The sequence below is a fragment of the Mustelus asterias genome, chromosome 2 (genome assembly GCF_964213995.1).
Source record: "Mustelus asterias chromosome 2, sMusAst1.hap1.1, whole genome shotgun sequence".
Taxonomy (NCBI): domain Eukaryota; kingdom Metazoa; phylum Chordata; class Chondrichthyes; order Carcharhiniformes; family Triakidae; genus Mustelus; species Mustelus asterias.
Genome location: NC_135802.1, coordinates 134,005,644 through 134,032,604, shown reverse-complemented (window position 1 = coordinate 134,032,604; position 26,961 = coordinate 134,005,644).

Below are 26,961 nucleotides of genomic sequence, written 5' to 3'. Positions count from 1 at the left end.
CGGTCTTCACGGTGGAAGACACAAATAGTTTGCCGAATATTAACGATAGAGGGTTGGTAGGAGGAGAGGTACTCGATACAATCAATGTTACCAGGGAGGCAGTGCTTGGTAGACTGATGGGACTGAAGGCGGACAACTCCCCGGGCCAGGATGGAATGCATCCCAGGGTACTGAAAGAAATGTCAGAGGTAATAGCGGATGCGTTAGTGGTTATTTATCAAAATTCGTTGGATTCTGGGGTAGTGCCGGCGGATTGGAAAATGGCTAATGTTACGCCGCTGTTTAAAAAAGGAAATAGACAAAAGGCTGGTAACTACAGGCCGGTTAGCTTAACATCTGTAGTTGGGAAAATGCTGGAATCCATCATTAAAGAAGAAATAGCAGGCCATCTGGATAAGAATGGTTCGATTAAGCAGACGCAGCATGGATTCATGAGGGGAAAGTCGTGCTTGATGAACCTGTTGGATTTTTATGAAGATGTGACTAGTGCGGTTGATGGAGGGGAACCGGTGGATGCGGTGTTTTTGGATTTCCAAAAGGCGTTTGATAAGGTGGCTCACAAAAGATTGCTGAAGAAGATTGGGTCACACGGAGTTGGGGGTAGGGTGTTAGCGTGGATTGGGGATTGGCTATCTGACAGGAAGCAGAGAGTCGGAATAAATGGGTGCTTTTCTGGTTGGCAGATGGTAACTAGTGGCGTGCCGCAGGGATCGGTACTGGGGCCTCAACTATTTACCATTTATATAGACGATCTGGAGGAGGGGACTGAGTGTAGGGTAACAAAGTTTGCAGACGACACAAAGATAAGTGGAAAAGTGAATCGTGTGGAGGGCGTAGAAGGTCTGCAGAGAGATTTGGACAGGCTGAGTGAGTGGGCGAGGATCTGGCAGATGGAGTATAACGTTGACAAATGTGAGGTTATTCACTTTGGAGGAAATAATAGCAAATTGGATTATTATCTAAATGGAAAAAAATTACAACATGCTACTGTGCAAAGGGACCTGGGGGTCCTTGTGCATGAGACGCAAAAACCCAGTCTGCAGGTGCAACAGGTGATCAAGAAGGCAAATGGGATGTTGGCCTGTATCGCAAGGGGGATAGAATATAAAAGCAGAGATGTCTTGCTGCATCTGTACAGGGCATTGGTGAGGCCGCAGCTGGAATACTGTGTGCAGTATTGCTCCCCTTATTTGCAGAAGGATATATTGGCCTTGGAGGGAGTGCAGAGAAGGTTCACCAGGTTGATACCAGAGATGAGGGGTGTTGATTATGAGGAGAGACTGAGCAGATTGGGTTTGTACTCGTTGGAATTTAGAAGGCTGAGGGGGGATCTTATAGAGACCTATAAGATAATGAAGGGGCTGGATAGGGTAGAGGTAGAGAGATTCTTTCCACTTAGAAAGGAAGCTGGAACTAGAGGGCACAGCCTCAAAATAAAGGGGGGTCAGTTTAGGACAGAGTTGAGGAGGAACTTCTTCTCTCAGAGGGTGGTGAATCTCTGGAATTCTCTGCCCATTGAAGTGGTGGAGGCTACCTCGTTGAATATGTTTAAATCATGGATAGATGGATTCCTGATCGGTAAGGGAATTAGGGGTTATGGGGATCAGGTGTGTAAGTGGAACTGATCCACTTCAGATCCGCCATGATCTTATTGAATGGCGGGGCAGGCTCGAGGGGCTAGATGGCCTACTCCTGCCCCTATTTCTTATGTTCTTATGTTCAATTAACCTGACTCTCTGGTTCTGTACTGCGGCAGAGCTGCACTGTCATAGGTGCTCCTTTGGAAGATATGTTAGACTGCAGCCCTGTCTGCTCTCTCTGATGAACATAAAATAATCCATGGGCTATATTGAAGACGCTCAGGGGGAACTCCTCCTCCTCCCCTCCCTCCCTCCCCCGCCCCCTGCCCCCACCCACTGCCCGTTCTCCTTTGTGGCCACTACTTTGTTCCTCAACTAACATCACTGAAACCGATTATCTGGCCCTCATCACATTGCTGTTTATGGGATATTGCTGGGTGTAATTTGGCCGCCCCTTGCCAATATGCAACAGTGACTGCACTTTTCTTGAAGTACTGTAAAGTGTTTTGGGACATCCTGAGGTTGTAAAATGTGCTCTACAAATACAGGTCCAAAGATGTGCGGGTTAGGTGGATTGGCCATGCTCAATTGCCTCTTAGTGTCAAGGGGACTAGCTAGGGTAAATGCATGGGGTTATGGGGATAGGGCCTGGGTGGGATTGTGGTCAGTACTGACCTGATGGGCCAAATAGCCTCCTTCTGCACTGTAGGGATTCTATGATTCTAAATTCATTTTCTCTTTGATAAGTTGGAAATTAAGACATCACAAAACAACATGGCCAACAGATTTGAAGGAGTTGTGCAGAAACACTACGAGAATCAAATCTTGTCAGCCCACCGCAGCCTCATGTCTGCATGGTTGACCAGTTGGAAAATTTGGGCCGACCACTGACAAAGTAGTAATCACTTTGTGGTCCCAAACTATTCCTGTTCCAAGTGGGAGCACAGCTGACGGTAAATCTAGTGTCAGGTAAGAAATCAATGAAATCTCCCAGCAACTAATTTCAGACAAAGGCAAAACCCGGTGGGTGTTGGATATCTGAAATAATAACAGGAAGTGCTGGAAAAACTCAGCAGGTCTGGCAGCATCTGCGGAGAGGGAAGAACATTAACATTTTGGGCGGGATTTTATGGTCTCACTCGGGCGAGATCGGAAATTCCCACCAAGGTCAATGGAGGTTTCCATTGTTGGACCCTCGCCCGTGCCGATTCAATGGCAGGCGAGGGGTTAGAGTTCTGGCCCTTGAATCCAATATGATTCTTCTTTCGAACTAATTTCCGATGATTGGCAACAGTCAGCTTTGGACTTTGATACTTTAGCAAGGTGGCACTGATGAGTCTACAACATGAGATGTCCCTGGCTATCTGTAACATAAAGGGCAGGGAAGGGAGGGGGGTAAGTGTATACTAGAAACAACCAGCACACAAATTTGAAATATTGATATTGATGCATACTAAAATAACTGTCCAATATCTGGAAATAATTAATGCACAATCCAACTCTTACAACAAGGAATGGTGTCGGTATTGTCTTTTTAAAAATTCATTCATGGGACGTGGGCATCACTGGCTAGATCAGCATTTCTTGACCATCCTTCATTGTCCTTGAGAAAGCAGTGGCGAGCTGCCTTCTTGAAACGCTGCAGTCTCTATGGTGTAGGAACATCCACGTGTGCTGTTAGGAAGGGAGTTCCAGGATTTTGACACGGCCACAGTGAAGGAATGGTGATACAATCCTAAGACGGGAAGGGTAGCACGGTGGCACAATGGTTAGCACTGCTGCTTCACAGCGCCAGGGACCCGGGTTCAATACCAGCCTCGGGTGACAGTCTGTGTGGAGTTGCAAATTGTCTGCATGGGTTTTCTCTGGGTGCTCCGGTTTCCTCCCACAGTCTGAAAGACGTGCTGGTTAGGTGCATTGGCCGTGCTAAATTCTCCCTCAGTGTACCCAAACAGACGCCGGAGTGTGGCGACTAGGGATTTTCATAGTAACTTCATTGCAGTGTTAATGTGAGCCTACTTGTGACACTAATAAATAAACTTTCAAACAATGCTTTAAAAAGTTGCTGGTGGGGGTGAGCTCAATCAGAGCCCACTCCAGTAGCATAATGTCGTGGGTCCCGATCCTTCAAGCTTTTTTTAACTAAGCTCTCAGCAATACAGTGGAGAAAGTCACAATTCCGCTTTTCCCGCCTACTCTGCATAAAAAAGGGAAAATTCCGCCCATAGCATATCATCGGCAGTGGCTGACAAACCCATCTAGGGGTCTAGAGGAGGCTATTGACCCTTGAAGAGGATTTTTTAAAAATATGTTTAAATATGATTCCTTTCCAAAGGACCACTTGGGAAAGTTTGATGTTTTCTCCCTGGAATGCTAGGACAATCAGCCTTTCCCCTTGTTGGTCAACAGCTGGCACATATGCAGCATCCTGAGCATGTACACAGCCAGGATGTACCCCTGTGGCATGAGAGCCAACAATTGCTATGCGTTTCCATGTCTCCTGACCCTGCCAATCGGGGTCAGTGATGAAGGTTCAGGATGGCCCTAACACAACACTTGTATCAGGATGTGTAGCCAAACAGATGTCTAATATCAATATCCTCAGAAAACAGAAAGAAAATGTAGGGGAAGGATGCCCAACTATGTTGACGTATTAAGATTCAATTATAAGTAGAGGCTGGATAGGCTACGACTTTTTTCCCTGGAGCGTAGTAGGACGAGGGGTGACCTCATAGAGGTTTATAAAATCATGAGGGGCGTAGATAAGGTGAATAGCCAAGGTCTTTTCACAAAGATAGGAGAGCCCAAAACTTGAGGGCATGGTTTAAGGTGAGAGGGGGAAGATTTAAAAGGGGCCTGAGGGGCAACCTTTTCACACAGAGAGTGGTGCGTATATGGAATGAGCTGCCGGAGGAGGTGCAATTGCATTTAAAATACATTTGGACAGGTACATGGATGGGAGAGGTTCAGAGGGATGTGGGCCAAATGCAGACAAATGAAACTAGCTCAGTTTAGGAAACCTGGTCGGCATGGATGAGTTGGGCCGAAGGGCCTGTTTCCATGCTATATACCTCTATCTGTATGACTATGATATGAATCATGGAGGCTAAACATTAAACTCAGTTTCATGTTAATCTGCCAATTATAATGGATCCTGGAGTCTTGATTCCCGAACTGAGAAAGAGCCCTAAAATCCAGGTTTTCTAATCTTCCAGACCCATAAAATTGGAGACAGAAGGAAATAGCAGGTCAGAAATAAAAATGCTGCAACACTTAAAAATAACAACAAATTGCATGTCGTTCTGAGTTGCCTTGTTATAGAAGTCAGGGCCAGGTTGGACAACTACAACGCAGGGATATAAGGTTAAGCTAAAATGTTGTGCTGGTTCAGGGATGGCAGCTGTTGGAACAGCTGCTTTTTAAACCAAGTTGTTCAGGCATTGCAGCAGTTTTCCTGCTGTGTTATTTAAATTCCTTTATTCACTATTTCACAAACCTGACGCTTGTTATAAGACACAAAACAATCCAAAAATAATTGTATTTCAGTGTTGTTTTTAGTTGCAATACACTTTCGGGTGTTAGATGAAGCTTGATTTTGACCATTGATTTATCGAATTAATTGCCCATCAATCAGAACCTCATGTGGGCAAATGTTTCAACAGGTTGTGACGTTTAAAGAGCTTGTCCCATTTTAATAGTTATTCATTAGGATATTTGTTATAACTGTACTTGCTGTACAGTGGGTCATTCTGGTAGTTTGAGTGTTTAAGTTTAAATTTATTTATTAGTGACACAAGTAGTCTTACATTAACACTGCAATGAAGTTACTGTGAAAATCCCCTAGTCGCCACACTCCTGCGCCTGTTCGGGTACACCGAGGGAAAATTTAGCATGGCCAATGCAACTAACCAGCACGTCTTTCGGAAGGAAACCGGAGCACCCAGAGGAAACCCACGCAGACTCGGGAAGAATGTGCAGATTCCGCACAGACAGTGACCCAAGCCGGGAATCAAACCCGGGTCCCTGGCTCTGTGAAGCAGCAGTGCTAACCACTGTGCCAGTTATTAGAACTGCTGGAAGATCGAGCAGAATATAATTTCCCAAAATCTACAGAATAACTGAATGTGTCAGGACAAGATGTCAACCGTCAAATGTTGCAACGATGTGAAAACTTTATCAAGTCCAGAGTCAACAACAATACTCGAGGGGGGGGGAGGTAGAGGCAACAGGTTTGTTTCAAAATCCCTCAACAGCAGTTCAACTACTAAGAGATTTCTACAGAAACAAAATGGCAGAGCAGTGAATTAGGCAATGAGAATTAAAGCTAAATTCACCGCTCCAGCACATGCAGGACCATGCTCCACTCAAAGGGAGAGCAGACTAGAACATTATCGTAGTCGGTACATGAAGGGTATATGTGTATATTGGCCTGGTACAAGAAGGGTATGCGTGGGACTGAGTACAGGATTTTCCTTCCCCCCCCCCCCCCCCCGCCCCCCACCCCGAGGCCTGTTTTCCAGAAGTGGAGGCCGCTCACCAATAGCCGCCAGTGGGATCTACCCGTCCCACCAATGTCTACAGCGTTTTGCATGTTTCACTCATCCTACCCCACCGTGGTGGGAGGGGTGGGGCCGCCATCAGGGGGACTGGAAGGGTCAGAACACCCCACCCCTAGGATGGAGTCAGCTCCATACCTGCACCCTCTACGCTCTATATGTATTATATATATTGGCTATGAGTTGTTACTAAAGACTTGCTGGTCGTATACTCAAAACTGGGAAGCCAACTTCATCGTGTTGGAAGCAAGATTCTTCAAAAACCAGTGCTGCAGGCCAACCTACAATAGAGCATGAATTTCACCATCACTCGTGCTCAGGATTGAAAAACTTAACAATCACTTTTTCCCTAAAAAAAGGAGAGAGAAAAGAGGAAAGAACTTGCCTTTATATAACGAGTTTCATGACCTCAGGACATCCCAGAGCAACATTACAACCAATAAAGTATTTTTTGAAGTGTGGTCACTGCTATATTTTTATTCATTTTTATTTTATTTATTAGTGTCGCAAATAGGCTTGTATTAACACTGCAATGAAGTTACTGTGAAACTCACCTAGCCTCCACACTCCGGCACCTGTTCGGGTACACTGAGGGAGAATTTAGCAAGGCCAATGCACCTAACCAGCATGTTTTTCGGACTGTGGGAGGAAACCGAAGCACCCAGAGGAAACCCACGCAAACACGGGGAGAATGCGCAGACTTCGCACAGACTGTGACCCAAGCCAGGAATCGAACCCTGGTTCATGGCATTATGAGGCAGCAGTGCTGTCCACTATGCCACCATGCTGCTGCCATATGTTGGAAAACACTGCAGAAAATCATCTGTGCACAGCAAAGTGCCACTAACAGCAACAAAACCCATCTCCAAACTACGTAGTCTTGGCCTCGGCACCTCTCTCTGCAACTGGATTAAGAACTTCCTAACTCACAGACCACAATCAGTAAGGATAGGCAACAACATCTCCTCCACAATCATCCTCAACACCGGTGCCCCACAAGGCTGTGTTCTCAGACTCCTATTAAACTCCTTATACCGTGTGGCCAAATTCCCCTCCAATTCGATTTTCAAGTTTGCTGATGACACCACCATAGTGGGTCAGATCTCAAACAATGATGAGACGGAGTACAGGAATGAGATAGAGAATCTGGTGAACTGGGTGCGGCAACAATAATCTCTCCCTCAATGTCAACAAAATGAAGGAGATTGTCATTGACTTCAGGAAGCGTAAAGGAGAACAAGCCCCTGTCTACATCAACGAGGACGATGTAGAAAGGGTCGAGAGCTTCATGTTTTCAGCTGTCCAGATCACCAACAACCTGTCTTGGTCCCCCCATGCTGACACTATAGTTAAGAAAGCCCACCAACGCCTCTACTTTCTCAGAAGACTAAGGAAATTTGGCATGTCAGCTACGACTCTTACCAACTTTCACAGATGCAGCAGAGAAAGCATTCTTTCTGGTTGTATCACAGCTTGGTATGGCTTCTACTCTGCCCAAGACCGCAAGGAACTATAAAAGGTTGTGAATGTAGCCCAATCCATCACGCAAACCAGCCTCCCATCCATTGACTCTGTCTACACTTCCCACTGCCTCGGCAAAGCAGCCAGCATAATTAAGGACCCCACGCAGCCTGGACATTCTCTCTTCCACCTTCTTCTATCGGGAAAAAGATACAAAAGTCTGAGGTCACGTACCAACCGACTCAAGAACAGCTTCTTCCCTGCTGCCGTCAGACTTTTGAATGGACCTACTTGGCATTAAATTGATCTTTCTCCTAGCTATGACTGTAACACTACATTCTGCACTCTCTCATTTCCTTCTCTGTGAACGGTATGCTTTGTCTGTATAGCGAGCAAGAAACAATACTTTTCACTGTATGCGACAATAATAAATCCAATTAGGTCAAATCAAAACAACTTACTGGATTTTTGGGGGGATTTTGTTTGGGAAACAACTGGCCAGGGCACCCGGGAGAAACCACCTGTTCTTATTTAAATTGTGTGATGGGATCTTTTACATTCGCCTGAGAGGGCAGAAAGGGCCTTGCACTGACCCCCACCTGAACACCTCCACTCAAACAGCACTCACCAGTGCTATGCTGGGAGTGACAGCTTCGATTTTGTGCTCAAGTGCTTAGATTGGGGTCCGAACTCATGGCCAAAAGCAGAGTGTTACTGATACCTAGATCAGAAAATGCCTGTTTTCCTTCACACTTTAGGGTGCATCCTGTGACACCATTGTAATGCTGTTGGTTCACTGTGATAAATATTGTGTTAGGGGGGTTTCTGAGGTGGCCAGGCAATGTCAGAAATTCAAACAATACAAGACTCACGAAAGCCAGTGTCCAAGTTCAATGACGTAACTTTATTTGACCAGCAGCCACTAGGAGAAGTCATCAAAGAGTTCTAAGCCTCTCCAGACATGGAGTAACCTGACCTTTCCAATGAATTCTGACATATACAGTTCAAGATAGATCAATTACACACTTATCTTATCAAATTCCCCTGCCTTTCATTAGCTTTGAACCAACCATCTTCAGTTTACAGTAGTCATTAATAATACCTGTCATATACCTTAGCCAATTGGATCTTACCTTCTGACATAATGGCATTTTATTAGTCATAAAATCTGGAAGCTAACTCCTGTCTTGGCTGACCCCACTTCCCATGTTGCCTAGTAACCTTAGACACTAGCCTAAAGTTCAAATGAATGTTCCCATGAGTTCTCCTTTGGTCACTGCCAAACCAGATTAATGTGGAGATGCCGGCGGTGGACTGGGGTGAACACAGTAAGAGTTTTAACAACACCCGGTTAAAGTCCAACAGGTTTATTTGGTAGCAAATACCATTAGCTTTTGGAGCGTTGCTCCTTCGTCAGATGGAGTGGAAATGTGCTCTCAAACAGGTGTGTCTCTGTGCCCTGTTTGAGAGCACATTTCCACTCCATCTGACGAAGGAGCAGCGCTCCGAAAGCTAATGGTATTTGCTACCAAATAAACCAGATTAACACATGACTCCATGTCTGGTCATGCATCCATCTTATAAGGACAGTGAATAAACCCTATTTGTGAAATTTGATCTAGTGTTCTAAATGTTCTAAACTCTTGTGATAAATCTTGCATTTCTCAAGGCTTGAACATTCTCTTAGAATATGGCTCTGACCTAATGCCCTTTTTTGCTTCACAGCAAGTTGCCTTTGGCTAAAGTGAACAATGATTCTTAAAAATACATTAATACATTCAAAATATCAGCATATGTGTTTTGAAATCATAATCAGTTGTTTGAATCTCTTACTGCATTTCATATGTTTGCAAACTGTTTTCTTGTTAGCTCATAAGCCTGTTTCAAAAGCCATTTAACTCAATGATGGTAGTTCTGTCAGTGCCTTCATGTCTAATTATTTAAACTTCTCTCGAACCTATTAGGATTTCTCTTTCATTAGCTTTGAACCAACCATCTTCAGTTTACAGTAGTCATTAATAACACCTGTCATATACCTTAGCCCCGACATATTGTTGTGGTATACAATCCTTATAGATAAAGGATCGATAATAATTGAGGAAAGCTCAATGTGATGAGGCCCCTGGCTATACTGGCCGGAGGTGAAACTGCCCCGTGATGGTCATGTGAAATGAGCTCGGAGCAGATGAGCAGGCCTGTTTGGCACCATGCCCGATTGATTTTTCCACAGAATATGACGCAGTCGAGACTCTCAACATACTCTAGACTCTATCATCCCACCAATGCTATCCATTTCTCATCAGCATTTCCCAGCTTCTGTGGTCTTGTATTTGTTGCTGCCTGTGCCTGGTTTCCATCAGTGGAGGTGATTGGCCATTGTCTGCCAAAGGGTGCAAGTGATTCGTCTCGTGGCTTTCCCTGACCTGTGAATGGAACAGAAAGCCATGATGAATGCATAAAGGAGCTCTCCATTTGAATCATATAATGGTACAACATATAAGGAGACCATTCGGCAGCCCCTCTTCCCTGTGTTGCTTTTTGGAAGAGCTCTCCAATTACCCCCACTCCCTTATCATTCCTCTACAGACCCGTAAAGCACTTATCCAATTTTAAAGTTATGATTAGAGATCTACAGCACAGAAACAGGCCTTTTGGCCCAACTGATTTCCGAAACTGAACTAGTCCCATTTGCCTGCATGTGGCCCATATCCCTCTAAACCTTTCCTACCTGTGTACCTGTCCAAATGTCTTTTAACTGTTGTAATCGTACCCGCCCCTACCACCTCCTCTGGCAGCTCATTCTATAGACGCACCACCCTCTGTGTGAAAAAGTTGCCCCTCAGGTCCCTTTTAAATCTTTCCCCTCTCACCTTAAACCTGTGCCCTCGAGTGTTGGACTTCCCTACCCTGGGAAAAGACCTCCCTAACCTGCTTCTATAAGCTAGTATATTCCAGCTCATTACTATTCACTGCATGAAAATATTCTCCTCATCACCCCTCTAGTTCATCCAACGATCACTTCAAATTTGTGTCCTGGGATTACCGGCATTTCTGCCACTGAAAAGAGCTTCTCATTCTTTAATTTATCAGAACCTTCATAAAACTCCACTCAACCTTCTCTGCGCTGAGGAGAACACCAACATCTCCTCTATCCTCTCCACCTAAGGTTAGTCCCGCATTCCCGGTATCATAAAAAACAGTAAATTCTGGAAATTCTCAACAGGTCTGGCAGCATCTCTGGTGAGAGAAATGAAGGAAAGGGCACTGAATTTTGCCAGGAGCTTTGGGATGCCATTGTCAGGGCAAACCGTGAATCTCCATTCCACACTCGCAGCAGCGAGACCTGCCCGGTGATTTTAACACCTTTGTACTCTTTGGACCAATTCCATCCCCTCCGACCTCTAATATTGGGGCAGCTGTGGTCATACTTCTCGCATGAAGGACCATATTCAATAATAAAAGGAAACAAAGCCTATCATAGAATCCTACAATGCAGAAGGAGACCATTTGGCCCATCAACTCTGAACCAAACACAATCCCACCCAGGTCCTATCCCCATAACCCATGCATTTACCCCCTGACACTAAGGGGCATTTTTTTTTTAGCATGGCCAATCCACCTAACCCGTACATCTTTGGACTGTGAGAGGAGACCAGAGCACCCGGCGGAAACCCACGCCGACATGGGGAGAACGTGCAAACTCCACACAGACAGTAGTTCAAGCTGGTAATCGAACCCGGGTCTCTGGTGCTGTGAGGCAGCAGAGCTAACCACTGTGCCACCCACTGTCAAAGATACAATGAACTAAAGGGCCTTCTTCATGTCTGAAATAAGAAGCAGAAAAATAGTTATGTCCTGAATATTACTGCAACGTAATGCAGGAAATGTGAAATAATTGCTAAAGACATACATGGGAAAATGGCATATTGACACAAAGAAATTTTAGTGAGGATGTAAGAAATTATAAATGAAAATGGGGAACTTGTGGAACAAAACTGAAATATATGTCATAGAAGAAGCTAATCTATGGCAGAAAGAAACTTTAAATCAATCAAATCACTCTACCTCCAGGCCAAAGCCTCTTATGTTTATCGGACAACCTGTTAACTGGAGGGCACTGAATGGAATAGGGAGCACGTCAAATATCCAGGAACAGCTTGGTGCATGTGAACAAGCAACAGTCGAATGTTTTTGGCAAGGAAGCCTGTAATGGGTTGAAACTGTGAAGAACAGATGTGTTTACAGAGAGACATTGTTAATTATATTTCACACTGTGCATATTATGCTACATCAACATGCCCGTTACACATGCACTGTGTAAAAAAATGTGCGCGTTAGAAAAAAAAGACTTGCATTTATATAGTGCCTTTCACAACCTCAGAACCCCCCCCCACCCCCCGCCCCCCCCTCCGCCAAAGCTCTCTACAGACAGTTAAGCGCTTTGGGGTGTGCAGGAAATGTGAGAGCCAATTTATGCACAGCAAGATCCCACAAACAACAATGTAACAACAGCCATATAATGTGCTTTAGTGATGTTGACTGAGGGATAAATATCAGCTATGATTGAGGGAAACCTCTCCTGTTCTTCTTTAAACACTGTCATGGTGTAAAGATGCTCATTCACCAGTTTAGGGCAAACACAACTGGTTTATTTACAAGTTAAACTACACAGAGGCTTGTGGCCTCGTGGCTGCAATCAGAAACCCACGCTTAGCAGGGTGATTCCCCCACCCTGCTCCCCGACTAATTCCCCAGGTCATGTGACTCTTACTCTGCAGTTTGATCCTCAAAGGGACAATTACCACATCCCTCCCCATCTAAGTCCCTTTATACAAAAGTCAATGTTCAATTTATACAGTCCCAGATAATGAAGCATTAAGTACATGAATTTAGTCAATTATAAATCAAGTCTTTCAGGGGGTTTCTGAATCTTTGTGGAAGTGCGCCTGGGGCACTTCCACAGGATTGCTGTCAGCAGAGCTACAATGACAGGTGCCTCTTCAGGCATAGGCAATTCAGCTCTGTTTGTTTCCATGGAGACGTTGGTTGTGCCTGTCACAGGACAACCAGGTACTTCAGTGCTCAAACAGTCGGCAACATTTCGTAATAACAACATACTTCCTGACGGCAAAATTGGCTGGTGTGTCATCTCTCTTTTTCACAAGCATTTATGCGTTTTCAAACAATCCTTCCTTCTACATGCATTTGATATGGGGAGGCGCAGGCCGGGTGGACTATTAATCCAGAAACTCAATGTTCTGGAGACCCGGGTTCGAATCCCACCACGGCAGATGGCAGAATTTGAATTCAATGAAAAATATGTGGAATTAAGAATCTGCTGATGACCATGAAACCATTGTCGATTGTCGGGAAACCCCATCTGGTTCACTGATGTCCTTTAGGGAAGGAAATCTGCTGTCCTTACCTGGTCTGGCCTACGTGTGACTCCAGAGCCACAGCAATGTGATTGACTCTTAACTGCTCTCTGAACAAGGGCAACTAGGGATGGGCAAATAAATGCTGGCCAGCCAGTGACACAAATGAGTGTCTACTGTTAGAGACAATGATTTCAGTGACCCGACTTGACCTATGAACAAAATTCCTCACATACATGGCAACATCCATCCATCAACGCCTCCGGGGTGGCTGACGTGAATCAGGACATGAAACTTCTGATTGCTTTGGCTGGCCTCTACCCTCCCTGGAAAATTTCGAAATCCAAGGCTCAGTCTTATTCTGAGACCATGGTTCACTAACAACTCTTCTGGTAGGATTTCAGTTGTTGCATGTGGGGTGGTCTGGCAACCAAGAATGATGGTGAGATTCTAGTCTCTAGGATTCCTCATGACTGCTTCTTTAGGCCAGACTTAAAAGTTTGTATGGCTCACTCAGCTGGGTGGTAAGGCATAGTTCTGATGTGCTGATACCATTACTGTGGTGAAGTTTTGAAACTCAGAACTTGTGAATAATGTTCCATTGTCAGACATTATTGGAATCTTACCAAAAAATGGCAAAGGGCAGGATTTTCCGGCTGCGCTCGCCTCAGAACCGGAAAATCCTGCCCAAGGTCAACTAGAAAGAGTGCAGAAAAGATTTACTCGGATGTTACCGTGACTTGATGGTTTGTGTTATAAGGAGAGGCTGGATAGGCTGGGACTTTTTTCCCTGGAGCGTAGGAGGCTGAGGGGTGATCTTATAGAGGTCTATAAAATAATGAGGTGCACAGATCAGGTAGATAGTCAATATCTTTTCCCAAAGGTAGGGGAGTCTAAAACTAGAGGGCATAGGTTTAAGGTGATTGGGGAGAGATACAAAAGGATACAGAAGGGCAATTTTTTCACACAGAGGGTGGTGAGTGTCTGGAACGAGCTGCCAGAGGTAGTAGTAGAGGCGGGTACAATTTTGTCTTTTAAAAAGCATTGAGACGGTTACATGGGTAAGATAGGTATAGAGGGATATGGGCCAAAAGCGGGCAATTGGCACTAGCATGGTGGTTAAAAAAAAGACGACATGAACAAGTTAGGCCGAAAGGCCTGGTTCCACGCTGTAAACATCTATGACTCTATGACTTTATGACTCTATGATCTTTGCATGGTCCGCCCCCGACTGCTACAATTCCCGTGGTGGGCAGGATGGGAAAATTCTCCCCAAAGTGTCAGGATCTGACTGAAACAAGCCAGATTTATTTCCAGATCTTCTGACAGGTGGGCGTGTTTCATGCCATCATGTTGAGGGGCGGGGCCTAAACACACCGGTATTGCCGGCTGCACTGAGATCACAGTGTCCTTTTCAAAGGGCGCCCTGATCAGAGCAAATAATAACCTCCCCTCATCCTACCACGGAGGTCTCAGGGGCTCGCCACCCCAGCAATCCGAGCCAGTAACCCCCCACCCATGATCAAAGCTGGCATCTCCATCCCCTCCACCCCCACAAAACAGTCATCCCCAACATCCACACCCCTTCCCCCGAACGTCACGGTCGGATATCAGAACCCTTTCCCCCTCCCTCCCAAACAGCCATCGCCAGCATCTCCAGCTCCTACATCTACTCCCCCCACCAACACCACAAATAAATGAGTCTCCCTCCCCATGAGTCTCCCACTAGGGTCCGCCTGGCACTGTCCCCTGCACAGGTTAGCACTGCCAAGTTGTCACTACGAGGTTGGCACTGCCAGGTTGGGATGGGCATGGTGACAACCTGGAAGTGCCAACCTGTGCTAGGGGGCAATGCCTGGCCATGTAGCATGCGGCATGGTAGCACAGTGGTTAGCACTGCTGCTTCACAGCTCCAGGGACCTGGGTTTGATTCCTGGCTCTGGTCACTGTCTGTGCGGAGTTTGCACATTCTCCCCGTGTCTGCGTGGGTTTCCTCCGGGTGCTCCGGTTTCCTCCCACAGTCCAAAGATGTGCGGGTTAGGTTGATTGGTCAAGCTAAATTGCCACTTAGTGTCCCGGAATGTGTAGATTAGAGGGATTAGCGGGTACATATGTAGGGATACGGGGATAGGGCCTGGGTGGGATTGTTGTCGGTACAGACTCGATGGGCCAAATGGCCTCTTTCTGCACTGTAGGGTTTCTATGGTTTCTATGTCCCTCCACCTGGGGACTGTACTCACCTTTACGCTCCCGACAGGTTTATGTCTGGGTGAACCTGCTGTAAACCATACCGACCTGATGTCGTGTTAGCAAGGTTTGAAAATATGGCAAGGAGTCAAAATATGGCGCGGGCATCTTTAATTATATTAAAATATATTCAAATCAGGTTCACTCCCATTATGGCAAAGGACAGCAAAAATCGGAAATCGCGATCTCGCCGGCGAGATTCATGATTTTCGGGTTTCGCCGGATCTTGAGCCCCGCCACTATTCCTGCGGACAGGGAGTACAGGCTCAAGATCACCTCCATGACTTTGTGCCCAGAAACAATGGTAAAGTGCCTACATTATAAGTACAGGTGGGATTTTTTGACACCAAATTCAATTGAAAATCCTTCTTTCACAGTTTGTGAGTAGCCTTTTTCGGGTTCTTGAAACACTCTACTGGCCTCTCAGATCCATCGTCCATCTCGTGGGACAACACTGCACCAACGCCAAATGGAGAGTCATCGCAGGTCAACACCACTTCCTTAAATAGGTCAAACAAGTGCGAAGAATGCAGCAATTGTTTTACTCTGTTGAAAGCTTCTTTCTGGGGAGTCTTCTAAGACCAACACAGGTGTTCCTTGAGCAGAATTTGCAAGGGGACCAATAACATCAACAAGTTTGGTAAAAAAAAAATGCCCAAAATTGTCTTGAACTCAGATGTGTTTTTTGGGGGCCAGTGCCTCCTTTATGGCCTTGGCCTTGTCTTCCATGGTCACGTACCTGTACATCTACACAGTGCCCCAGACAGGTTACCTCTGTGGCTTGAAAAGTATTCTGGAAAATTACACATGCTAAAAACATGCCAAAAGGCAGGTGCATACATTGGACCAAACCTTTGTGTGTGTTTATTGTGACATAACCTTGGGGAGCATTGTCTAATTCGAGCTGCAGATATGCGTGACACATATCCAGCTTTGTAAAAGATTGACCTCCAACCAGCTTTCCATACAGGTCTTCAATCTTTGGGATTGGATATTTAGCTAACTTGGCACATAGATTAACTGTTAACTTGTAATCACCACAAATGCAGACAGCCTTGTCTGGTTTCAATATGGGAACCATGGGTGCTGCCCATTCTAAGAACTGTTGTGGCTGGATGATGTCCAGTTCTTCCACTTGCTTTAATTCAATATCTACTTTCTCTCATAAGGCATATGGTACTGGTCTCACCCTAATGAATCGAGGAGTCAGCTCTGGAACCACATATATCTTCACCTGCAGGCCTTTTATTTTGCTTAATTCGTTCTTAAAGATGTTCTCATATTTCTTCTCCAGTTCGAGCAGCCCTCCTTTCTATACTAAGAAAATCTTAGTCCAACTTAATTTGATTTCCTTAAGACAAATGTGGCCGAGAAGGCTTGGTCCTTTGCCTGTAATTATGATAAGAGTTTTAACAACACCAGGTTAAAGTCCAACAGGTTTATTTGGTATCAAATGCCATTAGCTTTCGGAACGCTGCTCCTTCGTCAGATGGAGTGGAAATCTGCTCTCAAACAGGGCATACCATCCACTCCATCTGATGAAGGAGCAGCGCTCTGAAAGCTAATGGCATTTGCTACCAAATAAACCTGTTGGACTTTAACCTGGTGTTGTTAAAACTCTTACTGTGTTTACCCCAGTCCAACGCCGGCATCTCCACATCATGACATTGTAATTATGATCACATGAAATCGAGCAGACTGTTGCCCATAGCTTACAGGTACCTTTGCAGCGCTCACTATTTTTATCATTTCTCCAGTTTAAATTGTTAACTTGGCGCAGTACTCTTCAAATTCAATGGTTAAACTCCTTCTCTCGAGTACAAATATGTATGCTCACCTATCACAGTGGCTGGTGCCCCTGTATCAACTTTAGTTGCTTTCCATTTACCTGGAGCATTCCAGTAATAGGGGCTATCTTGTCTGCTTTTATGTTGAACAGTGAGTGAATATTTAAATCGTTGGTGCTAAGCTCTTCCACATTGTATACTGGTGCTGCATTATTTAATTGGCTACTTGGTAAGCTTGACCTGGCTCTGCACCTGTGCCTTGAGTGCCTTCTCTTATGACAAAGAAAACACTCAGCCTCCTTATACATGCAGGATTCAGGGGACTAGCTACCTCTACATCAGTAACATTACGCTTCAAATTTTGCTGATTGATTATCCCTTCTAAACCTTCTTTTCTTATTTGTGGCTGAACTCGTTTCCCATCTCGCAACTATTTCTTTGGTTTTAGTGCCATTGCAAACTGCAGGTTCCCACCCTAATTTGTGAACAATACCATTCCGTAACTCTTGTGCACTTTTCTCAGCACTTTCCATTGCCTGTGTTATCTCCATTGCTCACATAAAATTTATATCGGCCTCTGCAAGTCAGCTCCATTGAATCATCTCATTATTCACCCCGCAGACAGATCTGTCCCATAACATATCATTCAAGAGGGCTCCAAAATCACAATACTCCGACATCTGTTTCAATTTAGCGATGTAAGTCGCAATTGTTTCACCTGGGGCTCTCCCCCTTGAATTAAACTTGAACCTCTGAAGTGTAACTCATGGTTTAGGCTAAAAATGTGACTTCGCCAATTCCATGAGCTCACTGAATGATTTGGAGTCAGTTGCGTTTGGGGCTATGAGACTGCAAAACAGATTATAAGTTTGAGTTCCACACGCACTCAGGAGAGTTGACCTCCACTTCACCTCCTCCCTTATCTCATTCGCTTAGAAGTAATACCCAAGGTGCCCTAGGCAGTGTGTCCAGTCCTCCACAGAGGAATCAAATGAATCTACCCGGGCATCTTGGTGAGCACTCTTTTATTTTCTCAACATCACTCATCTGCAATCCTTCTAGAATAGAGAGTGACAGGATTCTCATTACCCCAACAAGGACATGGAGGTGAGTATAGGGATGAGACTGCAGTCACTAATTAGGTACTGGAGACCATCAAGTATCTAAAGCAGTTAAAGAGCCAACTCAGACAAACTTCTGATTCAGTGAAGCTCAGAAAATAACTTATTTCAACTGAGTCTCTGCCTGGAGCCTTGAGTGAGAGCTCACCTGCTGGCTGAGTCAAGTAGCAGGGACAGGCTAACGATTTATTGAAAGAATTGAACTGCCCTGATTCCATCCAGCAAGGCAAATTAGCAGTTCTGCGATGGTTTGCACCTTGAAATAAGTGATCCGCAGCTGCCCTGCTCCAATATCTGAACCAGCCAGGCACATACTAGCAGACAAATGCTGTCAGCGCATTCCAACACAAAACAGAACAGGCTGAAAAATATACACTTCACATCTGAAAAAGAAGAGGCAGAAAAACCCTGTTATTTAGAAGGAAAGATAGTTCCCTAACAGGACAGACAAGAAAGAGATGTGGAAGGGACATCAAGCAGAGATTAAAGCCCTGGGTTTAAGCCACCTTGGCTCGCTAGAATGGGATCACAGAATCAAAACAATGCAGAAAGAGGCCATTCAGCCCATCGAGCCTGCAGCAACAACAATCCCACCCAGGCCCTATCCCCTTAATCCCATGTATTTACCCTGCTAATCCCCCTGACACTAAGGGACAATTAAGCATGACCAATCAACCTAACCCACACATCTTTGGGCTGTGGAAGGAAACCAGAGCACCCAGAGGAAACCCACGCAGACACAGGGAGAACGTGCAAACTCCACACAGACAGTCACCCAAGGCTGGAATAGAACTCGGGTCCCAGACACTCCAGCAACACTCAAGAAGCTTGGCACAATGCAGGAAAAAGCAGTCCGCTTGATTGGCACCCCATCCACCACCTTCAATATTCACTCCCTCCACCGACACACAGCAGCAGCAGAGTGTACCATCTACACGATGCACTACAGCAACTCACCAAGGCTCTTTAGATGGCAAATCTTCCAAATCTGTGACTGCTACCACCGAGAACTACAAGGACAGCAGATACAGGAGAACACCACCACCTGCAAGTTCCCCTCCAAGTCACTCGCTTGGAAATATATCACCGTTCCTTCACTGCTGGTGGGTCAAAATTCTAGAATCCCCACTCCAACAGCACTGTGTGTACCTACACCACATGGACTGTAGCGATTGAATAAGGAGGATCACTACAAACTTCTCAAGGGCAATTAGGGATGGGCTCTAAATGTTGGCCTAGCCAACGGTACCCATATCCCGTGAAAGATTTTAAAAAAATTCATGTCAGGATTTATCACCATGGGTCATCCCAAATCACTTCCCATCCTGCATGCAATGGATAATGTAGATTTGGTGCCATTCCTGATCCTCACACCCAGACTAGTTGTTGTGACACCAAGATCCCAAATTTGGACAGTGAACGTATCAGCAAATGTATTTGATGATCAGTGTACACAAAGGCTGCAAGTATGGCAGCAATAGTTGCAGTGTCTCTGAATCTTAGGCACAACAGGGAGATGGAACAGAGGCTTGCATAGAGGGCAAGATTGGCACCATCCTTTCTGCCATTGGAGCTGGATATCTCCACGTCCCTTGACAGTGACATGAGGCTGCCTAAAGGCCAGTCAATGCTCCAAACATCTCAGTGTGCATGCCCATTTAGCTCTCTCCTGCATGCCGTCCCCTCAATGAATTCAACCGAGTCCTCTGCAGCAGTCTTCATCTGCCACCTCCCCCTCCATAGTGACAAATAGACCTTATTTTACCTTCTTCTGGCTTAGTTGCAGTCCACCCATGCCCAGCGACCCACCACATAACCCAACTCCATGCGCACCTCCATGGTATGTGCAGTGCCAGTATCTGAGCCAATGACTGCAAGTGCCAGATGAAGTGACAGGGCCTCTTGATTTGTACTGTGCTGTTGCTTTTGTTTGGGTAATGTACCTTTTATACCATGTGGAGGCATTGAGAAGTGGGCTTGAAGTTGGCAGCATTGGTAGGTGTGTGAGTGTGGGGTGGAGCATCTGGATGTTAGCCGTGTGTCCTGAATGCTGACAAATGGCCACACAAATTTTGCATGTTTCCCAACTCAATCTGAATGGGTGTAGGATTGTAACAAGCTGTAGCAAGCCCCACCACACCCATAAAATGGGGCTATGTAATTTTTAACCTCTTAAGTCTGCAAGATCCCTTTGCAGCCCAAAGATGATTAAAAAGAATAAGAAAATGTAAATATTATTTGAAAAAGATCTCCCTTCCCATCTCATGTTTCGGCAACAACTTACGTTCGTAATAGCACCTCGAACGTATCAGATGAAATTGGACATTAAGCCACAGAAGGAGATATTTGGACAGGCAATCAAAAGTTTGTCTGAGGAGATAGATTTTGAGGTTTCTTAAAGGAGGTGTGCGAAGTGGGGAGGCTAATTGGGACTTCCAGAACTTAAGACCCAGTTGGTTGAAGACTCCATGGTCAGGCAAAAGATGTGGGAGCTGTGCAAGAAGTCAGAGATCCGAGCAAGTTGTGCTACCTTGGTACATCCCTATTCACCTTTCTCAATACACCTTTGCCAGTTTAGAGGGTTGGACTACAATAACTTTCTTAATATGTTGGTCCAAAGTGAAGAAAACATGTTTTAAACTGGTTTGGTGTGAAGTGAGAAATTAAAGCTATTTCCCTTCAACATATCTCTTTAAATTGAATACAAATTGAATACAATTGAATACAGGAGTGGCACGGGAACCTGGGTGGGATTGTTGTCGGTGTCGGCTCAAGGGGCCAAATGGCCTCTTTCTGCACTATCGGGATTCTATGATTCTATGATTTTGTATGTTACTCAGGGACCCGGGTTCAATTCCTGGCTTGGGTCACCGTCTGTGCAAAGTCTGCACGTTCTCCCAGTGATCTGCTTGTGTTTCCTCTGGGTGCTCCAGTTTCCTCCCACTGTCCGAAAGATGTGCTGGTTAGATGCATTGGCCATGCTAAATTCTCCCTCAGTGTACCCGAACAGGCGCAGAAGTGTGGGGATTTTCACATTAACTTCACTGCAGTGTTAATGTAAGCCTACTTGTGACATTAATAAACAAGCTTTAAATAAGATGTAAATGACAGAAATTGTGTCAATGCTTTTAGTGCTGATGGGAGAACTATTGTGCCTCTGTATAGATTTACAATAAGATAGGCTGACCAATCATCCTAATCAGCGATACGTTCAGTTAACCAAAGTGCTCTTGAATGTGATTATATTGACATCTTAAACTCTCATGTCTGGAACAGTTCTGCCTTCACAGCTGCTCTATCAAGGAGAACCAATTGGCTGCCATCCAAGCCAACTTCCCATCAGACTCCTGATGTTTAACACACAGCTGCCAATTGGAATAATGAGGAAATGATGTTGCACTACCTGAACAAGATCATCCACCTGAGCTCTGGGACCATGCTCTATTCACTCTGTTTTGAATCCCCGGCGTCTCTCAAAAATAAACAAGTCAGTGTTTTTCACCACGGCTCAGAGATAAATAGTCATCCCTCAGTACTTGTCCTCCAAACACCGGACTAATCCTTGCAAATGGGAAGTCACGACAGAACTGAAACATTGTTTTAAGTCAACTGGAATAGAGCAGGTAGGGATCAGTACAAATAAAGGCTGACATAGGGAATGCAGCAAGAAACCAACTGGAAAGACATTGAGAATATTAAGCAGAGCCACCATATCTCAATGAACGGATTTAAACAAAGTCTGGCTCCTTGGTGCTATTTACACCTCCAGTCAGGAGGTTGTGGAATCAAGATGTGCACCAGTCAGTGAGCAGAAAAATCCAGGCCGACGCTCCTTTTTCCGGAGATATTAAACCAATGTCCCATGTGAACTCTCAGATGAATAAAGTGGCACGAACTCAAAGAAGGGCAGATGAGTGTTTTTGCTGTCCTGGCTAATTTTATCCCTACGCCAAGAAAACAGATCTGGCCATCATCACATTGTTGTTTGTGGGAGCTTTCTATGTAAAAAGTGGTTGATGCATTTCCTACATTATAGTAGTGACGAAGCTTCAAAGTACATCAAAGGGCGGCATGGTAGCACAATGGTTAGCACTGCTGCTTCACAGCTCCAGGGACCTGGGTTCGATTCCTGGCTCGGGTCACTGTCTGTGCGGAGTTTGCACATTCTCCCTGTGTCTGCATGGGTTTCCTCCGGGTGCTCCGGTTTCCTCCCACAGTCCAAAGATGTGTGGGTTAGGTTGATTGGCCAAGCTAAATTGCCCCTTAGTGTCCCGGGATGCGTGGATTAGTGGGTAAATATGAGGGTTAGAGGGATTAGCAGGTAAATATGTAGGGATACGGGGATAGGGCCTGGGTGGGATTGTTGTCGGTGCAGACTCGATGGGCCGAATGGCCTCTTTCTTCACTGTAGGGTTTCTATGGTTTCTATTACATCATTGGTTGTAAAGCACTTTGGGATGTTCTGAGGTCATGAAAGGCGCTATATAAAATCAATATTATTTTTCTGAATAGCATCTGCATATAAAGGTCAGTGTGGACCTTGGTGGATGTGGCACAACATAGTGGCACATTGGTTAGCACTGTTGCCTCACAGCGCCAGGGACCCGGGTTCAATTCCAGCCTCGGCTCACTGCACTTTCTCCCCACGTATGCGTGGGTTTCCTCCGGGTGCTCCAGTTTCCTTCCACACTCCAAAGATGTACGTGTTAGGTTGATTGGCCAGGCTAAACTTCCCCTTAGTGTCAGGAGGGACTAGCACGGTAAATACATGGGGTTACAGGAATAGGGCCTGGGTGGGATTGTTATTGATGCAGGCTCGATGGGCCAAATGGGGTTCCTTCTGCACTGTAGGGATTCTATGATTGTATGTCAGTGGAACAATAAAGATGTGCCGCTATTATAGTCTCTTCAGAATGGCGAGGAGCGATGGCATCCTATATGTGAATGTGAATGAGGAAACCGGAGCACCCGGAGGAAACCCACACAGACACGGGGAGAACGTGCAAACTCCACACAGACAGTGACCCTAGGTCGGAAATGAACCTGGGTCCCTGACACTGTGAGGCAGCAGTGCCAACCACTATGCCACCATGCCTCCATGTTGTTGCAACAATCATAGAATCATAAAATTCCTACAGTGCAGAAGGAGGCCATTCGGCCCATCATACCTGCACTGACAACAATCCCACCTTGGTCCTATTGCACCCCACGCCCCCCCCCATTCCCATAAGTCCATGTATTTACTCTGCTCGTTGCCCTCACACTAGGGTCAATTTAGGATGGCCAATTAACCTAACCCACGCGTCTTTGAACCTGAAAATCAATTACGCGATTTTCATCAGTTTTTATTGAACCCGGCCATTGCCCATTGTAACAATTCAGTGTTGCATTTATGTAGCAAAACAGCCGCCAGATTACCATGAAATAATTTCACTTCACAAGATACAAGAGCTCACAGTTTCTTAAATCGTTGGGTCTTAACATAAAAAATTAAAAAACAACAGGAAACAAAAAAAAACTTTGATTGATTTCCCTGGGTTTTAATTTTTTAAATAAAATGTTAATCAAAGGAACATTTTGGAATTTTACTGTAGCGCAGACTGCTGTCAGTAAGGATAAGCTATTGTTTGATGATTCCTAGTTTTGCCTTTTGCTTCTTGTTCACGAGATCACCAGAACGAGTGATAAAAATATGAAATTAAAAACCAAACACTGCGGACGCTGGAAATAAAAACAGAAAAAGGCTGGAAAATCTCAGCAGGTCTGACGGCATCTATGGAGAGAGAAAATAGGGTTAACATTTCGAGTCTGTTTGACGCTTCTTCTGAGCTAAAGAGAGGGAGAAATGTGATGGATTTTATCCTGTATAAGAGGGGGCAAAACAGCTGGAACCGGGTAAACTCCACACATTGGACGGAATTTTCCCGTCCTGCCCGCCACGGGAATTGGAACGGGCAGGGTGAGAGCAAAAGTCCATTGACCTCAGGCAAGATTTTCCAGTCTTGGGGAGAATGCAGCTGGAAAACCTGCCCAGAGAGTCACCCAAGGCTGGAATCGAACCTGAGGCAGCTGTGCGAACCACTGTGCCACCGTGCTAGCCATAACAGTGTGCGTACTTCATTGGGTAAAGTCTGTTCGGAAATCCTGAGGTTATGAAAGGTCTTTCTTCCTTTTCTTTAGAATCTAAATTTAGTTAAATGATCATACTAATTTGTGTTGTTATCTTTCAAACTCTCAGGTGTATTAATGCGGTTCCTCCGTTGCATGTCTATGCATGTTTTTTTTAATGCCTTCCCGGGGCTTGCCCACTTTCAAAACACCTAATAAAATCCAGCCGGCGATATTAATGTGTATAATATTTCCAAAACGGGAAGGAGTAATCTGGAATTAAAATTCCTCTTAGCTTTTGGCTTTCAGCAATGGGCATATTCTACCCTCAGCCACGCTGTACTCAGGTCAAACACAAAACTATTTCCAAGGGACGCAGAGATGTTCTTCTACCAATGGCGGTGCATGTTGATCTATTCTGTCCCAGGCATCCAATACATCTGTGACTAATGCACTATGAAGCATTAGGAGGAGATGAATGCTTTCTGCATTATTAATATCGCATTGAATGAGAACGTGCAGTCAGAGAGGCCCCTTTTTGTGGACCCACTAAAAACCATTTTCAGTAGCTAGATCTGCACTTTATTAATTATCCTAAACAGTTTGGATGTGAGCTACAACGAGGAGATAACTAATGAATGGATTATATGGGGAAGAATGCAGGAGTCCTGCAGCCGTGCTAGGTGCAGAACCGCATTTAATACTCAAGTCTTTTGTGTGGTGCAGTCATTTTCCATTCGAAGATAGCTAGGGCCCCCTACTGAAAAATGAATAGCAAGCATTCCCCCACTGCAGTGGTTAAAGAAGAGCAATAAATGAATCGCTCTCAATGGAAAATTTTCATAAATGTGGAAATTCTAAGTATATTTTAATCACCTTCACTTCTGAGTGATTAATACAAGTGTTTCCCATAATGAAGAGCAACTGGAGGAAGAATGGAGATGTGAAATGTAGTGGTCCGTGTGGTTCATTAAATACACAGTGAATACACAATTACAGCTGATATTGGTGCACTTTCTAATATCACTGCGTTATCTGAGGCTCATTAACAGGATATTGTTTGTAAACACATCTTTTCCAGATGCGAAGATCGTTAAAAGGCAAGTCGATCCGGGATGTTTAGATTTGCTGCTATGCGGAATTTTATTAACTCAGCTCTCCTTCCCGTGCGAATTACTAACTCAACACGCCGAGGTCTGAAAAATAAAGAGACTAGCTCTCGGCAATCTCGTGGATCATGCAGGGAATGTCTTTCCCTGCATAAAAAAGAAGATGGCACTTTCACTAATCGATCCCACCCTCTGTCATTATCTCCACAAAGGGCAGCGGTGGTGAAATAGGTGTCGTCATTTTTGCTGTAAAATTTACAGTGCTAATATATTCTACTTACAAATCCGACGCAAACATTTACTAATATTGTGATTGGATTTTATTTTTTGCTGGATGTAATTTACAGAGGAAGGGCTGTAAACAGCTAAACAATGCATGATGCTAGCACTTGTTCATTAAACTAAACTAGAGGAGAGAATTATAGGGGGCTGTTACGCCCCTGTAACGTACAGCCCAGTGTTGTTCGTACTGAGACTATAATGTGATCTCAGTTCAAGGCATTATCATAGATCTCTGCCAACCCTCGTTGCGCCCTATGATGCCTGCTGGATTTATAACGTTGCATAACTCAGGCCTGCAACAACAACATCCACTTATTTATATAGCATCTTTAACTTTGTATATCATCTCAAGCTGCTTCACAGGAGTGTAATCAGAGAAACATTGACACTAAGCCAATAAAGAAGATAATAAGGATGACTGAGTCGAAGATGTACATTTTATGGAACGACTTCTGGGAGGAAAAGAGAGGTGGAGAAAAGGAGAGTTTTCCAGAGGAGATTCTTCTCTAATCTTTGTACTTAGTCAATGATGCACCATTGATTCACGGAAAGACTAGATGTTGCGAATCAGCAGGCTTTTATTAACAAGAACAGAAGCACTCCCAAACCGATGCCTAACCCGAACTGAGGCAAAAGGGGCGGAGAGCAGCCATCTTTATACCCCAAGGAGGGCGGAGCCCCGGATTGAGGCAGCAGGGGCGTGCCCAGGCATATCCCACACACAGACAGTATTACAGTGGTTCACCACATTCACCCCCTGTTTAAAAAAGAGTTCAGCGGGGGCGAGGTGGTGGAACGACAGTCACAAGTTATTGATTCAAATTACAAGTTCAGTCTCTCCGGGGGTTTGATCTGCCGCTGCGACCGCCGCAATGTCAGCCGTGGCGCCGGTTCAGGAGGCTGCAGTGATGGGTCAGATGCCAGTCCATGACCGGTGAAGCCCGTCCGTAGCACCTTCAGACTGCCGGGTGTGAGGAGGCTGCTCCTGGGGCTCAGGCGTGCCGTACACGGGGGCTAAATGAGCGTGCTGCGACTCTGGTGCATCATGGACGACGTTGGGGGTGAGGGGCTGTGGGACGTAGTACCTGCAGGGGCCAGATCGCGAATGGAGACCCTGTCCTCCCGCCTGTCGTGATGCGCCACATAGGCGTATTGGGGGTTAGCATGGAGGAGCCAGACCGTTTCGACCAGGGGGTCTGATTTATGGGTCTGCACGTGCTTCCGGAGCAGGACAGGGTCAGGGGACGTCAGCCATGACGGTAGTGAGGTCCCCGAGGAGGACTTCCTGGGGAAAACAAACATTCGTTCATGAGGGGTGGCGTTGGTAGCCGTGCA